Source organism: Emys orbicularis, chromosome 17 (assembly GCF_028017835.1).
Source record: "Emys orbicularis isolate rEmyOrb1 chromosome 17, rEmyOrb1.hap1, whole genome shotgun sequence".
In the NCBI taxonomy this organism is placed as follows: Eukaryota; Metazoa; Chordata; order Testudines; family Emydidae; genus Emys; species Emys orbicularis.
The window spans coordinates 2304587-2319451 of NC_088699.1; the positions used below are offsets into that span (position 1 = coordinate 2304587).

Below are 14865 nucleotides of genomic sequence, written 5' to 3' on the forward strand. Positions count from 1 at the left end.
GATGATCTCTTTCTTGTCAGGTATGAGAGGATAACAAAGTTTGCAAGGTGCTCTATACTCCAGTGATGGGGGCCCTTATTACATGAACAGATCAGCTGAGGCTTTGGAGGAAGTGGCAGAGCAAGGGACAGAACGTGGAAGTCTAGCTTCTCAATCCCCTCCTTTAGCCACTATTCCTCTAACTGCAATGTTTCAGAACAAGACAGCATTTCTCATCTCACATAACAAAGATCAAAGAGTAGGGTAGATAATATTCCCCTTTATGCCCACACCCCAAATCTATGGTTCATTTTAGTGGATTGAAAGCATCCATATTATGGGAAATCTATTTTTAGAGTTAATTTTGCATTTTTAAATATGCAATGTGAGCTGCCAGGCAACAAGATGTAGGTAGTAGCTCCTACCAGGTGTTGAAGGTCTATCCTTAGGCTAGGATAAAGAAGGGAAGATGTAGAATAGACAGTAAGCAGAATGACTACAGGGCCTGGCCAAGGCTCCAAAGCTGTATTTAGAGCACTCTATCACACTCGAAACAAACATGCTATTGCCCAGTCTGGGGTTAAGCAGAGAGACTACTTGGACCCTGAAAGTTTGGAAAGAAATAGGAAAATCAACTTGTTTGTATCCAAAGAGTGGTCTGTATTAATTTACTCAGAATTCATTGAATTCCTCTTCCCTTTATAAAGGGACTTTCAAAACAAAGGCCTTCTAACACTACATCCATGTTATGATAGACATTATATGGAATATGGACCAAAGACAATAGTATCAACATTATAAATATTATAGTATCTGTATGGGCCAGAGATTGTATTTTGGCTCCAGGGGGCAGTTACAGGAGTTTCCTAAAGGAACAAAAATCACTGGGGTGTAATTAAGGTCAGTAACCAGTTTGGAGAAGTCTCATCCCCTGGGGGAAACTGCATATACCAGTGTGACTGGATGGAGTTGTCTGGCAAACAAACAACTGAAACCTGTATAAAGTGGCCATGTAAGAGTACCTGAAATACTCTGAAACCTGGCAGGGTCTCCATGTGGAAGATGGGTGACACCTGGTAAGTCAGAAATGCAGATAAGTTGTTTATTGTTTTAACAGTACGTTTCTTCTGTAATGATTTTGTTCTAAATAAATAATACTTTGCTTTATGATGGCAGGTTGGTCATTGGTTAACCCTGTCATTGCCTGAGAAAACAGGACTGCATGTGCTGAACCAAAGCCAACTTGCTACGGTGATTACAGGGAGTTGCAGGAAGAACTGCAGCCTAACTCCCCAGTCTAGAGGGAGAGTGGTGTTGGACGCCATCTTCTAGTGACAGCTAGAAGCTTGAGAACTAAGGCCACGCCATCAGGGAAGCTACAAAGGGGGTCAGAGGTGCCATTGACTCAGGAACGGTGACACGTTACCCACCAACAAAGTGTAGACATCCTGCAGTGGATTGTGACAACTGTTTCATAGTGACCAACACTACACAGAAGTTTTGAAGGAAACTGTATCCAAGGTAGTGCTGTAATGTAGGTAGACAGAGTGCAGTTATCAAAATCAGAATTTGGCCAGAACACTAGGCTAAATTCCCTACTCTTAAAAGATGTCACAAGGGCTCTTCAATGACTAATATAATATCCTAGGAAAATGCCCTCCAGATTCCTGACCAGATCTTTGAAACAACAAAAGGCATCCATCTTCTTCAGGGCAGGGATCATGCCACTATTTCATAGATATTTGCACAGCACCTACCTACCAAGTCGTGGAAGCTATTGGAAGCTAAATAATTCCATAACAAATGGATTAAGATTGGTTAAAGTGTAACATCTGCCCAATGCAAACCTTAAAAAGAAAGAAAATATCAAGTTATGGGAAACCTCTTAACCGCATAATTCCTACAGAGCATATTTTCACAGACAGTGAAAGATTCTGCATCGTCACAAGGAACTTATTCCTGCCTGCAAGTGATAAGGAAACATACTACACATTAATCTCCCTTACAGTATAATGCAAAACTCAATTACCACCCCAGCAACATTAACAAACATATGTGCAGAGGTTAACTGCTGTGTTTATGGGAAAAGCATGAAGCTGTAATTAAGGATTTGTATTTTATTGTAAGGGACATAGCTGTGTTGCATGTAATATTTCTTCACTCCACTTCCAGAGTCAAAACTCCTAGGTCCCAGTCTCCCCTGCTCTAACTACTAACCACTCTCCCCTCTAAAGCTGGGAACAGAACCAGGAGTTCCAATTCCCAGCATTCTATTGGTGTCAAGCAAATAGTTGTGTAAGCCATTAGTAAACACTGTGTGATATTTCTCTCTAATGGCTGCTCCACACACAAGATGTGTTACTCCTGTAGTTGAAGGAACAGAGGACTAATGTGGTGAATTGAAGGTCAAGGATTCAAACCCTGATCTTTAATCATATTGGGAGTGGGGCGGTCCTGGTGGCTGCATACGACAATCTCTGTTTGTTCCAGTTTTTTCTTTTAAAAACTCATTAACAAAATAAAATTTACTCAGGGTGACACTAGCTTGGCCTACTTTGGGTAGCTTCAGTTTACTCACCATAGGTTTTGGGAAATGGTAGCCATCCCGAGTAAGGAAAATTGTGACTATAAGAAGACAGTTAATTAATATTTTCCTGTGCTTAATTACAACCAAATTTCTTCAAAATGTACATTCAAACCAACAAGCAACAAGTTTTAACTATATGTAAAGTGTGAAGAATAACTCAGCCATTTAGTAGCCAGACACTGCAGAAGGAAAACACTCCTAGTTTTTAAATTAATTTTAACTTAAACCAAACAGATCTAGTTGAAAATAAACAGAAAATCCAATCTTTATCCGAGATTATGTACTGTAAATTTGGGGAGGAGACACTAGTCTCCATACGAAACAAAATGAAAAGCCAAGTCCAGCCTTAGTAAGAAAAGTGCTTCGGCACCTTTATAGTACAGCAGGCCTGATGCATGCTGGGAGAGGACTTTATAGTCAGTGCTGGGTAGATGCCTGTGACATGTGGACATGTTCAATAAAGCTGATAGTTGCTTCAGTATTAAATTATGTTAGTATTGAATTTAAGGTCCCAGCTGCCATACAACTGTGTAACCCAATTATAATGCAGTAGTTTCTTGGGTGGGAGGAACAGTAGATTTGTGATTAAGATACAAGACTGCAGATCTAGGTTTTATTCCTTGCTCTGCAGCAGACATCCTGTGTGACGTTGGACGAGACACCCTCTCTACAGCTGTTTCTCCATCTATAAAATGGGGATGTTCTAGGAATTATTTGGGAAGTTCTTTGGCCTGCATTATACAGGAAGTCAGACTAGATAATCACAGTGGTCTCTCCTGGCCTTGGAATCTATGAATCTATACTTTCTTACTTCACAGGGCAGGTGGTGAGGCTTAGTATTTGGAACGTGCTTTGAGACCCTCAAATGGAAGTTGCTATACAAGTATTCTCAGTAGTAGTAAACTTTGCTAGACACCTGCTACTCAGAGGTTGATACAAGAGGGGTGGACCAACACCAGGAAGATTTAGGAGCAGCCTCCTGCCTTCAGCTATTGGGAAGGGTGAAGGTAATGAGTGTCCTACCATGGTATTAGCCCAGACCTATTTTTCATATCAGCCTCCATTTAGTAAATTTCTGAGAAACAGGAAGGCCACCCTTTAAAGCTTCTGAATGGGAAAAAAGGGCATACACACACACTCACCCACACACCTACCACCTCCTAGCTACCCTGAGCAAGGGTCTCTGTATTTGAAACTTTCCCCAGGAGCAGAACAGACCTGCTTCTTCTTGCCAGTTTTGCTGTTACCCACAGTTCAGAATAGCAACAGAGAAACTGCCCAGAAAATGCAAGAGACTTTTGGAAGCCTAAAGTATTAGCAGAGCCAGAAATTTCTGTCTGCAGACTCAAGAAGGCAGAACTTCAGAGTATGACCTGATGCAGTTTCTCATTAGAAAGAAATCTGTGGTTGCAGAGAGAAAGCTTAAATTCTTCTGAAGCTTTCCCACTTACCAGATAAAATTTCCTACTTACCTTTGATCAGTAGTTTTTTCAAGTTCTGACGACAAATTATGTGTAGACAGAATCAAACCATGTTGCAACTATGCTATAACCTGGAAAAGGTGGGCAGGGTGTGTGGGACCAAAGCCAAATAGTGTCACATTTGACAAATGCCCCAACATCATAATTGCAGCTGTAGCATAGATATGACAGGACTTCAGTGCATTAATTCGCAGAACTCCCAGTAATCTGGGATGTAACAAACCAAAGAAGTTAAGACCACTATTTTACATCTCCTACAAAGAGAGATGTCTCCAGAAACACACAATCTCTTAGTCTTAGGACTATGCAAGGGCACTGGTCCAGTATTGATTGAGAAAGAGCACCACTTATGGACCCGCCCCCGAACCACTACAGTAACTCCTCATTTAAAGTCGTCCCGGTTAAGGCTGTTTCATTGCTGATCAATTAGGGAACATGCTTGTTTAAAGTTGTGCAATGCTCCCTTCTAACGTCGTTGGGCAGCTGCCTGCTTTGTCCACTGCTTGCAGGAAGAGCAGCCCGTTGCAGCTAACTGGTGGGGGCTTGTAACCAGGGTGGACCGGCAGCCCCCCCATCAGCTCCCCGCTCCCCTAAGTTCCCTTTGCTGCAGCCGCTCAGCAGGCTATGAATCAGCAGTTCAGCTGTCCTTCCCCCCACTGCCATGTGCTGCTCCTGCCCTCTGCCTTGGAGCTGCTCCCAGAGACTCCTGCTTGCTGTGCAGAGGGAGGGGGCGCTAATGTCAGGGTGTCCCCCTCCCCCCTGCTTCCTGCACCCCGCTTACCCCTTCTCCATATAGAGCCAGGAGGGGACACAGACGGAGAGAGCCAGAGAGAGCTTGGGGCAGCAGCTGCTGTCTCAACTTCCTGATCCACTTAAAAAGACAATGCACTTAAGAGTGGGTCAGCTTACTTAAAGGGGCAGAGTGCATCTCTCTCTCTCTCTCTCTCCCCCACACACAAGGTGTGTCTCTGTCGGCTATGCTGTCTCCCCTCCCTCGTATTCGTGCTGCCTTGTGCGAGAGGCTACAACAAGGTGTTGAGGGCTCAGCAGAGTGCTAGTTCATCATTTAGCAGCAAGGCATTCCCTGGGAAATATCCCTCCCTCTTCACCACCTCAACCAAGCTTCACAATCATCATAGCTGTGAACAGTATTAAATTGTTTAAAACGTATACTGTGTGTATATCTATATAATATATAGTTTTTTGTCTGGTGAAAAAAATTTCCCTGGAACCTAACCCCCCCCCCCCCCAATTTACATTAATTCTTATGAGGAAATTGGATTCGCTTAACATCGTTTCGCTTAAAGTTGCATTTTTCAGGAACATAACGTTGTAGTTAAGTGAGGAGTTACTGTATCTCCTAATATTAACCTCCAGGCAAATTTGACCATGAAGAAACTGACCTGCCTGAAAAACACTCTCTCAAGGTGGCGGAAAGGTAAAATCTTCCACTTTCATTTAACTGCATTCATATGGCTTATAACTATGTGATTGATAAAAGCTCTACAGAAGTTATAATTAATGTTTTTTCTTGGAAGACATGCTCAACTCTTTGGCACTGGTACCTTTAATGAAAAGCAATTATCAACTTGCTTTGACTAGCTGAATCTGCCTCTTTAATGCAAAGAGAGAGAGACTGATTAAAGCAATATTCTGGAAAAGTAATGCACACAACAAAATTCAAGAATGCTGTCAAACGCAGTGCTGATTTTGAAAAGGATGACACTAATCAGAATTTTTACCCAGCCTGGCAGAAATATGTGCTTTATGGTTTTCCTGGAGCTCTTTCACCTATGATGCAACTCAGCAGGAAATTAACAGATGTGCCCTTACACAACTAAATTTAGAATTGTTTTTTGGGGCATTAGAAATGGAACCCAAAATTTTACATAAACCACTTGAATGGCAACAATCTCTCACCTCTGCCTGCACTACTGAGCCATATTCAAATGCATAGTGAATTACCATATTTGTATAATTCAGTTTGTCCTATTGACTGCTTACAAAGTAGACAAAAATAAAGTGCTTAGAGACTATTGAATGCTATTTTCTTAAATCTAATGTTGCTTTCTACAGTTGATATATGCTAAAAGCTTTCATTTAAGAGAAAAGGCTTGACATTAAAGCAAATTTTATGACAGTATTAACTACTGATGTGCTTAGCCAACCTTCAGTAGGCAAGTTAAAGTCTGAAATCGAAAGCTTTATCACCAGAACTGACTCACTATACGTCCAACACAGAACTTTATATTCCTTATGTTGACTTGAATTTAAAGGCTAAAATATTTCCATTAAGCATGTAAGTCTGTTTTCCACTACTGAAGAGTCCTGCTCTTTTTCCATGTCTTACGGCATAGATAAAAGACAGCATAAATTACATTTGTTGATAAAGAGGAAGGAACAAGATGCAGTATTTCCTGGGAGTAAGACAAAAGGTGCTCAGGTGCTGACTCCCAGAGCAGATCAAGAAATTGTAAAATTGTAAAACTAGAAATCAGAGCAGTTCTGAAAAAACTTCCTCATACTTCAGACAACACAGTGAGAAAAAAATGTGATGGAACTGAATCCTAGCGATACAGACTCACTAAACAAATCAAGGTAGCTCAGATACAATGTGGGATAAGCTATTTTCAGAGGAGTGAAGGGAAACTGAAGAGGTAAAGTAACATTTTTTAAATGTGTTGTCTCCATTGATCCCCTCTGACAGTGCATGACCTGCCAACAGAACCCATTTCAAAGCAAACACCGAAGGAGTGCATTACTTATATTACCATAGCCCCTGGAAGCCCCAGTCATGGACCAGGGCCCCATTGTGCTAGGTGCTGTACAAACACAGAACAATAGGGACAGTGCCTACCCCAGAATGCTCCTATCTAAGTAAAAGACAAGAGACAAAAAGATGGATACAGACAGATAGGGAAACATGTTGCTCCAGCATTCTGGAGCCAAGGGCACACCTTTTAAATCTCTAATAGGGGGGGAAGAGTCAGTGGGGATCTGCAGAGGGAACAAGTTCAAAACACAAGTAGTACTTCAATAAGTAACCTATTATTCCTTTGTGATATTGCTCCCACAGATCCCTCTGAGAGATACTAGTTAGCGGTGACAATCCTTAGGAAAAGGGCCGAGTACTGTTAGTTGAAAAGAGACGTGAACATTTTCTCCTAGAATGAAGCATTCAATGGGATTTGTGATAAATACTGACAGAGTGATGCTTTGGAAAGGTGGGACTCAACTGTAGGTATCTCAACAAATGGCACTCAACAAATAGATGGTAAAGAAGCTGCTATCCACTCCTCCCGTAGAACGAGCTTTAAGTTCTCCTCATACAGGATCTTCAGTAAGCACAGACCATCTGTATACAAAAATGGATCTGTTTAGAGTGCATCTGGACTGAAAAGTACTGGCTCTTTTCTCTAATTATACACCATAATAAAACTGAGGATTAAAAAAACAAAACAAAACAAACTTTCTACTGCCAAGGAAATAACCAATAGCCTTCTTCATATTCAAGGGGCACCATCAAGCCTAACATGGAAGATCAAGAGGCTCAGCAAAGTGTTTGCTTTAAAGGAAATTTGGAGGCCACCAGAGTCAAGATTTTGGAATAGGATTTTAGAACTCAATCCTTACAAAATTTGTACAAGGACAACCTGTCACCAAAACTTACAGTTATGAATCTCTCCTGGCAATTGCTATAGTTGGAAGGAAAGGATCTTTCAACAGAGGTGCAAGAAGGAGCAGGTGTCCTCAATACAATTGAGAACCAAGATTTTAATCCCACATATTCCCAGGTAACGACTTTGAATATACACATTGATCAAACTTTGTAGTGGGGATGTGAAGTATTTGTCTACACAATACTGACATAAATCGAAATGGAGGGAGAAGATGAGGCTCGGTGTCCATTTTCTCAAGGCAGGAATGGGGGTATAGTTGGATGTGGGGACTTCTGCACTTTTGTTTCTAGGATGCTGGAGCACAGTGACAGGCACACATTCCTCCAACAGCTAGCTGCTTTGAAATGGGGTCTGTCTCCACGGATCAGGAGACAATCTCACAGTGGAGATGTGAGAGTCAGGTCATGAAGAAGAAACCCTATTCCCAAAGTATTGCACCAGTACTGCAATTCTCTAAATGCCAGGTGTTCCTTGCCTATTTCAGCCATCTGAAGGCCAGGTTAGGCAAATCTTCTGTTTTTTTACAATCTGATCTTAACACTCCTGTGCTGTACTTTACAGACAGGCCCTCGATCCACAGCACATAATATCTTCACTCACATAAAAAGTACTCTATGATCTCACACCATTCTGTTTAGAAGACTTATTCCTTCCTACAGTGAAACTCCAAGTGCCGGCTTGGTTTTGCTGGTGATACAGGAGACTGCAGATGCTCCATTTGGAGAAGCACACCTCGTGATTTTTTTTTTTTTTTTTAAATATACTGATCTCACTTTAGTCAAGACTATTTCAAATCATTTTCAAAATTTCAGTTTCAAGAGGCTCACATTAACTTCTGCAGCAGCTTTTATATTGCTTTCATTTATGCCTAAAATATGTTTAGCTCATAAGGCCTACTAAGTTCCTACCTTAACTTTTCATGTGCAGTTTGTAATATAATTATGCAACAGACTCAGATCTCATTTCAATGTGCAGTGTCTATAAATGTTACTAAAATGCATTTATCAGTCAACAAATCCAAAGCATTTTCCACTACTGCTCACTCTTCAATTTTCACTTACAGTAGATCAAACTCCTATCATGCAGAATTTAAAGGAAATCTTCCATGCAAAAGGAAGATAGCTCACGCAGACACATTCTTATTTGCAATAAGATGAATATCTTTCATGGAAAACCTATTTAAAAAGAGTGCCTTAGTATTTTATTTTTTAACAGGCCTGTTAAAGTTTAACCATGTTGGGAAACTGCTTTTCTTTGCTCTATACTGCCAGCATAAGACATTTACATAATACACAAAACATATATAATTACTTTCCTGAATCCTGCTTCAATGGACTTTCACCCCCAATTTCACAGGAAGATTCTTAAATTGGGAATTTATTATTTATGCCAGTATTTTGCACTGTCCTATTTTCTCAGACATGTTAGATAATACTTTTTCCTCAGTTTAACAGTTTTCAAACGTTAACCCTAAAAAACTGCCCTAGCTAATTCAGCCAAAATATAAACACTTCAACAAGCCAGAAAGCAGTCAAAATTTTAAAATAAGGAATTCTTTTACTTCATCTTAATCTATGGTCAAACAAGTAAACTGTATACTAAACTGATCTAGGAAAGATACTAATGACATTGTTGTCTCTTATTTATCACTGGAGACCTAATCTAGCACGTGTCCGTGAAATGATGGCCCTGTGACACCAGGCGCTTTAAAACTGGATCACTCAGCAACATCTATCTATCTATCTATCTATATATATATACACACACACACACACACAATTCTTGAACAAGCAATTCCAGGCTGCTTTGCCAGCAAATTCTGGCCGGTACAGTTTGAAAGTGCATAGTTCTGGCACTCACAAAGAGCAGACCTGTAAATGACATCTTGAGGATTAAACTGATTGAGATGCAATGCGCCTAGCAACCATTCATTAAGAGAGTTCAGAAACAGGACAGCAATCTATTCCACCTCCTTATCTGAGCAGTAAACAGATAATAGTCTCCACTGTGTCCTCTACCCTCTATTTCAGACACATTGTAAACAGCTTTCTCAAACGTTAAGCCTCCTACAGTAAATCTCATGGAATAACCCCCTCTCTAAACACACACAGGTTTTAATTTCAGCAAGTGTCTGACAAGCTTGAAACAGCTAAAAAACTATCGTAATGCAAATCTCCATGTGAATGTATTCACAGTTCTGCTTTGTCCACTATTCTCTCACCTTGAGCACCAAGAGCCCATCCCCAACCTTAAAAAACCCCCAACATTTAATCATGCAAGGTTTTGGCACTGCTACTCCAATCGTTAAGAAACTCAATAACAATCTTATTCCTTTCCTTCAACTTCTGAAAGGAATCAATTTATATTTCTGAAGGCTTTGATATAGGTTCTCTCTTAGGGAAGAGAACAAAAGTCACTTTTCCTCCCATTAAGCACTGCTGCTCATAAATAACCAGGACAGAACGAAAATGCCATAGGAGAAAATTAAACCAGCTACTTCAGTCTCAGTAGTGCAATGTGTTTCAACCACTTAGCTATAGAGATTATGGTAAGTCATGATTTCACATAATTGTTTCCTCATAAGTAAACATTTGATGGTTTCCTATTTTGCATCTAAGTTAAATGATAGAGATTAGTGTAGACCTCCTATGATTATATAGATGAATGTTTCATCTTCTGAGTACAGTTTTTGGGAAATCACTGACATACAGCATATTACTACTATTACATTTTTAAGATAAAAAATTAAACAGAAAATAAATTAATGTCATGTAATACATTTTCATAAAGGTAGGCTGGCTGAATACTCTCACAGATGAAAAATGTGAGCCCCATCAAAATTTGTGACTTTACCTTTATTAGGAAGTCAAAGGTACTTGATGACTCAACGGTTCCTACGCAATTCAATGCCTTGTAAGTGTCTCCAGCCGACACTGCCACTTCACCTACTCAACTAAATCTCATATTTAAAAATAATTAAAAAAAGCTTTTAAAAACCCAGTGTTGCAATAGCTGCTGCAATGTTCATTTGTGTTTTAGAGTTAACAGGCTTCCCAAACATTGCACTTTAATACACAAAAACTAACTTCCTATTAGGGAATGAAATAAACATGATGATGCAACAGTTACTAACCTGGTATCATGGGTGGTAAGAAAAAAAAATTCATCAAACGTATCTGAAGGAGCTAGCAAATGTAGCTTACTTTCTTAAGTGGAAGATCTCAGTTAATTAAGAACAGACCTTTCTGCTTTAAGTTTACAGTTTTTGTGGCTGCTGAACTTAAGCCATGCCAATGCTGCGATAAGAACCTACTAGTCTCTAATACAGCACCATATTACTGACTGCCTTCTGGTGACAATGATCTCTGGAAGCTTTGCTTCACTTACTAGAATGAACTCCGTATCACTTTAATTAATATCTCCAAAGTGCCTGAAAAAAACTGATATTCAACTCTTAGCATTTTGCACCTGATATTAGTCATGCCAGCTCTTGGCTAATCAACATAAAAGATATACTTGTTCCACATGTTTAGTTGGAAATGCCTAATTACAGAAAGTTTACAATCAGCATAGCCACCTAATTAGCACATGCACCAGCTGGTTACAAAGCATTAATTTTAAAGCTTTACATTTGAAATCCATTTAGGAATTATTTTAAATTGTCAAAATCAGCACTACCCTGATTTCTGCTGGATTCAAATGCTCTTCCTTGTCTTACAGGATAGCTCCAAAGTTATGATCCGGTAAGGTCGCTTAGGCCCAAACCAGAAGTGAAGTATCTCAAATCTGCTTGACTTGCTAGAGCCAGGTTCAGGCAAAACTAGATGGACAGTACAGAATGCAAACCAGAAAATCAAAGCCAAGAGTCCTGTCTACAGACAGAACAGGGAAAGTTTAAAAAGGGATGGGTTTAATTGTAATCCTTCCAATCAAAATTAATAGGGTCAAATTAAATTCGGTGGGAGGAGGCATTTCACAGATGCTAAGGAATAGTCTATTTGCCTGAAAGGAGGAGGAAGATACAAGGAAAATCAGGGATCACCGGGTTTCTGCAGGAGAAAAAGGAGAGGAAGTCCATAAACGCAGTGGCCAGGGAGGGACTCCTCCAAGGCAGACTAAGCTCTGCGTGGCGACCCCGCCGCTGGAGCCCTGCCCCAGGGTCTGCGTGGAGCCCACCCCCCTCTCGGGCGGGCTCGGTTTTACCCCCATCCCCGGGGCCGCATCTCGAGCCGGACAGGAACCCGCCGCCGGAAAGGGGCCCTTGCAGGCCGCCGCCCCCACCCTGCTCCCCTGCACCCCAGGCGTGCGGAGCAGAACCGGGCTGCTCCCTGCCTGGGCCCAGCGCCGGAGCCTTACCGGGGCGCAGCTCGGAGAGGCGGTGCAGGCAGCCCCCATAGTCGGGGCCGCGGGAGCCGCGGCTGCTGCACCGGGCTCGGCGCTTTGCATCCTCTTTGCAAACTCAGCTCCCAGCAGCTCGGCTCCCGCAGCGCCGGAAACCGGCCCCGCCCCGGCCCTGACGGATGGCGGCCTCCCGCCAATGGCAGCCGCCGGCCGGGCCGAGCCGAGCCGCGCCGGGCGGCAGGCGGGGCCCTTTGTTAGCGCTCCCGGAGCGGCGCCCCGCTCGGCCGGGCTGCACCTGCCGCGGGCCTTTGCGCCGCACCGCCTGCGCCAGCCCCAGCCGCGTCCCTCCAGCAGGCCGGGCAAGCGGCGAGCCCGCAGCCGGCCCCCGGGACGGCGGAGATGAATTTCCATCCTTTCAGGGTGACGCTCCCAGGCCCTAAGCGATTCCTGCCCCAACGCTGCTGGGCTCCCAGCACGGACTCTGGCACCAGGCGTGGGCAGTGAGACTCCTGCACGCTGTCGCCCCCAGGCTTTTGTGCAAGGGGGTCTACGTGCCCTCATGCATTGGAAGAGTTTAACAGCAGTTCTGGAAGAATTTAAGAGTTCATTGTTTAAAAAGGGAAGGCTTGATGCTTGTAAAGATAACTCTGAGGACGCGAGCCACTTTGGCACTGATTTGGTATTGTCTTCTTGAGTCTGGGGCCAGACAGCTCCTTCGGGGCTGCCACTCCTCTGAGCTTTGCCACACAGCACAGTGCACCTAGCGCCTCTGGTCCGTTTCATTGCTGCTGGGCAGAACCTGGGAGACTGCGCTGACCCTCTCAACAATACAATTAGAGAGCTCTTCACTGTGGAATTACTCAGAGGGAAAGGGGGCTTAAAAACACAAACTGAGGGAGATTACAGACCTGTTCCATTCTCTTAAAGCAGGCAAAAGTAGTGGAAACCCTTCCTTCCCTCCCACTCATCCCCATACACACAAAAGAGGGGTAAAGTAGCAGAGACCCTCCTTTTTGGCAACATTCAGAAGGTCTGGGAGGAAGGGTGCAGACTCCCCCTTCCAATTTAGTAAGGGGCACACAATACTAGCCAGAACTGATATGAAAGCTGGACCCACTGGGATCTAGAGCACTAGGTCGAAGCACAGCTTAAGTTAGGCCTGGCTGACTCCCCCTTAATGACAGAAGGGCATCCAGGCCAATCCTGAGCAGAGGTGCAATTCATTAGGTCACAACAGTTGGAGTAAGGATCTGGCCGTAGGCCCCCCCTGTGGAGTGAATTTTTCATTCTATTTCTTTTTATAGAGTGGTTTTCATTTTAGTTCATGTTATTTCACATTTGCAAAAAACACACAATTATATAAATAAGCATCCAACAAATGTTTCCAATCTTGTGCATTACATAGGAAGGGACTGAAGGTTCAACTTCATTAACATGAATAGGAGACTTGGCCTGAAAGATGGACTACAGGGTAATATGATCAGTACTTTTAAGGCAGCACACAAAATTTTCCAAATTATGTGTCTTATTTATAGTAAAATATAGTGATCAAGGCACAAGCTTCCATCTTGATCAATAGATGCAAAGGAAAACAAAATTAGTTTGTTATTCGAGTCCACTGGAAATTAAAGTATACTATATAATTAACATTTTAACTGTTGAAGATGATTTTGTAATGGTTACCTTTTTTGATTGCCAATGCTTTCTAATCGTTCAGCCTACTCTTTCAGTCCTAATTTGACTTGTCAAATTAGGCCTCCTGCTGGGAAGTATTAAAATTGCAGTCCCCCATTGAGACAACTACCTCTTTCACTAAACAGATACTGAATCAGTAATGCATTCCTAAATAAATGCTTTACATTCTTTGACATTGTCATTTAGTAAACATTTAGAAAGTTTAATTATTGAGTTTTCCTTAAAGCATTTCATAGTAACACAGCTGATGCATTAAGAGGCTTCCATAAATACTTTTATCAGCTCTAATCTTCTCGCAAAACCTGAGGACTCCAATAATGCTCTGCAATTCTATAGCACCTTCCAACATTAATGAAATAATCTTCAACACCCCTGTGAGATATGATCATATTGTACAGCTGGAGGACCAGAAGCACAAATAGATGAATTGCACAGCCACGAGGGGCTGAGTACTTCAGGTCCCACAACGTCAAAATATGGGGTTCAGAATCTGGAAATCAGGGTATGTTCCCCTCTCTACCACTGGACTTGTGGAGAAGGTGCAGAGACCTACACCAGGTCCAAACTCACATGCCCAATGCTATACAGTCAGTGACACAATGAGAACTGAACTCTGATAGACAAACTTCCATACCTGTGCATTAATCACTAAACTGTAAGTGACTGTTATAATGGGAAGTTACTCCTGCTTAATTTTGGTTTTGATATATTTGCAGGTGGCTGGAGGACAAATTTATTCTAAATTTTCTTTGAAGTAAATGTGATATTTGTTGAAAAACTTAACATGTATAAAATTAATTCAACATTTCTCAAAACACTACTGTAACCAACAGTTGGAATCTGTAGCAAATATATGATGCATTACCTTTAGGTATATTTACTACCTTATTTTCTGTACCATGTTCATAAAAATAGAGTTTTAGCTGGGCCTTCAAAAGCTACAACTCATTTTTTCCAGCTCCAGGTGTTCTTGATAGACTTAACTCTGAAAGTTTACATGTGCAAACTCATCTAGATTAAATAAAAACATATCTTGCACCATTACTTAACTTTTTTGAAAAAGTTAAGGAAATTAATGTTTCCCAAAAATAAAATATTCTCA

At 41.8% G+C, this 14865-nt stretch overlaps 1 protein-coding gene across 3 annotated transcripts in view; it reads right to left on the reverse strand.

Annotated features, from left to right (window-relative positions):
• Positions 1-14865, reverse strand: part of FAM222B (family with sequence similarity 222 member B) — a 50281-nt gene that overhangs the window by 22227 nt on the left and 13189 nt on the right. The window contains exon 1 of one of the 3 annotated variants that reach the window (XM_065418264.1): positions 12084-12182. The exons of the other annotated variants lie outside the window; for them this stretch is intronic. The gene's annotated coding sequence lies outside the window, so the exon portion shown is untranslated. Of the gene's footprint in view, positions 1-12083; positions 12183-14865 lie in introns of those variants that run through there. 3 annotated transcript variants of the gene reach the window in all.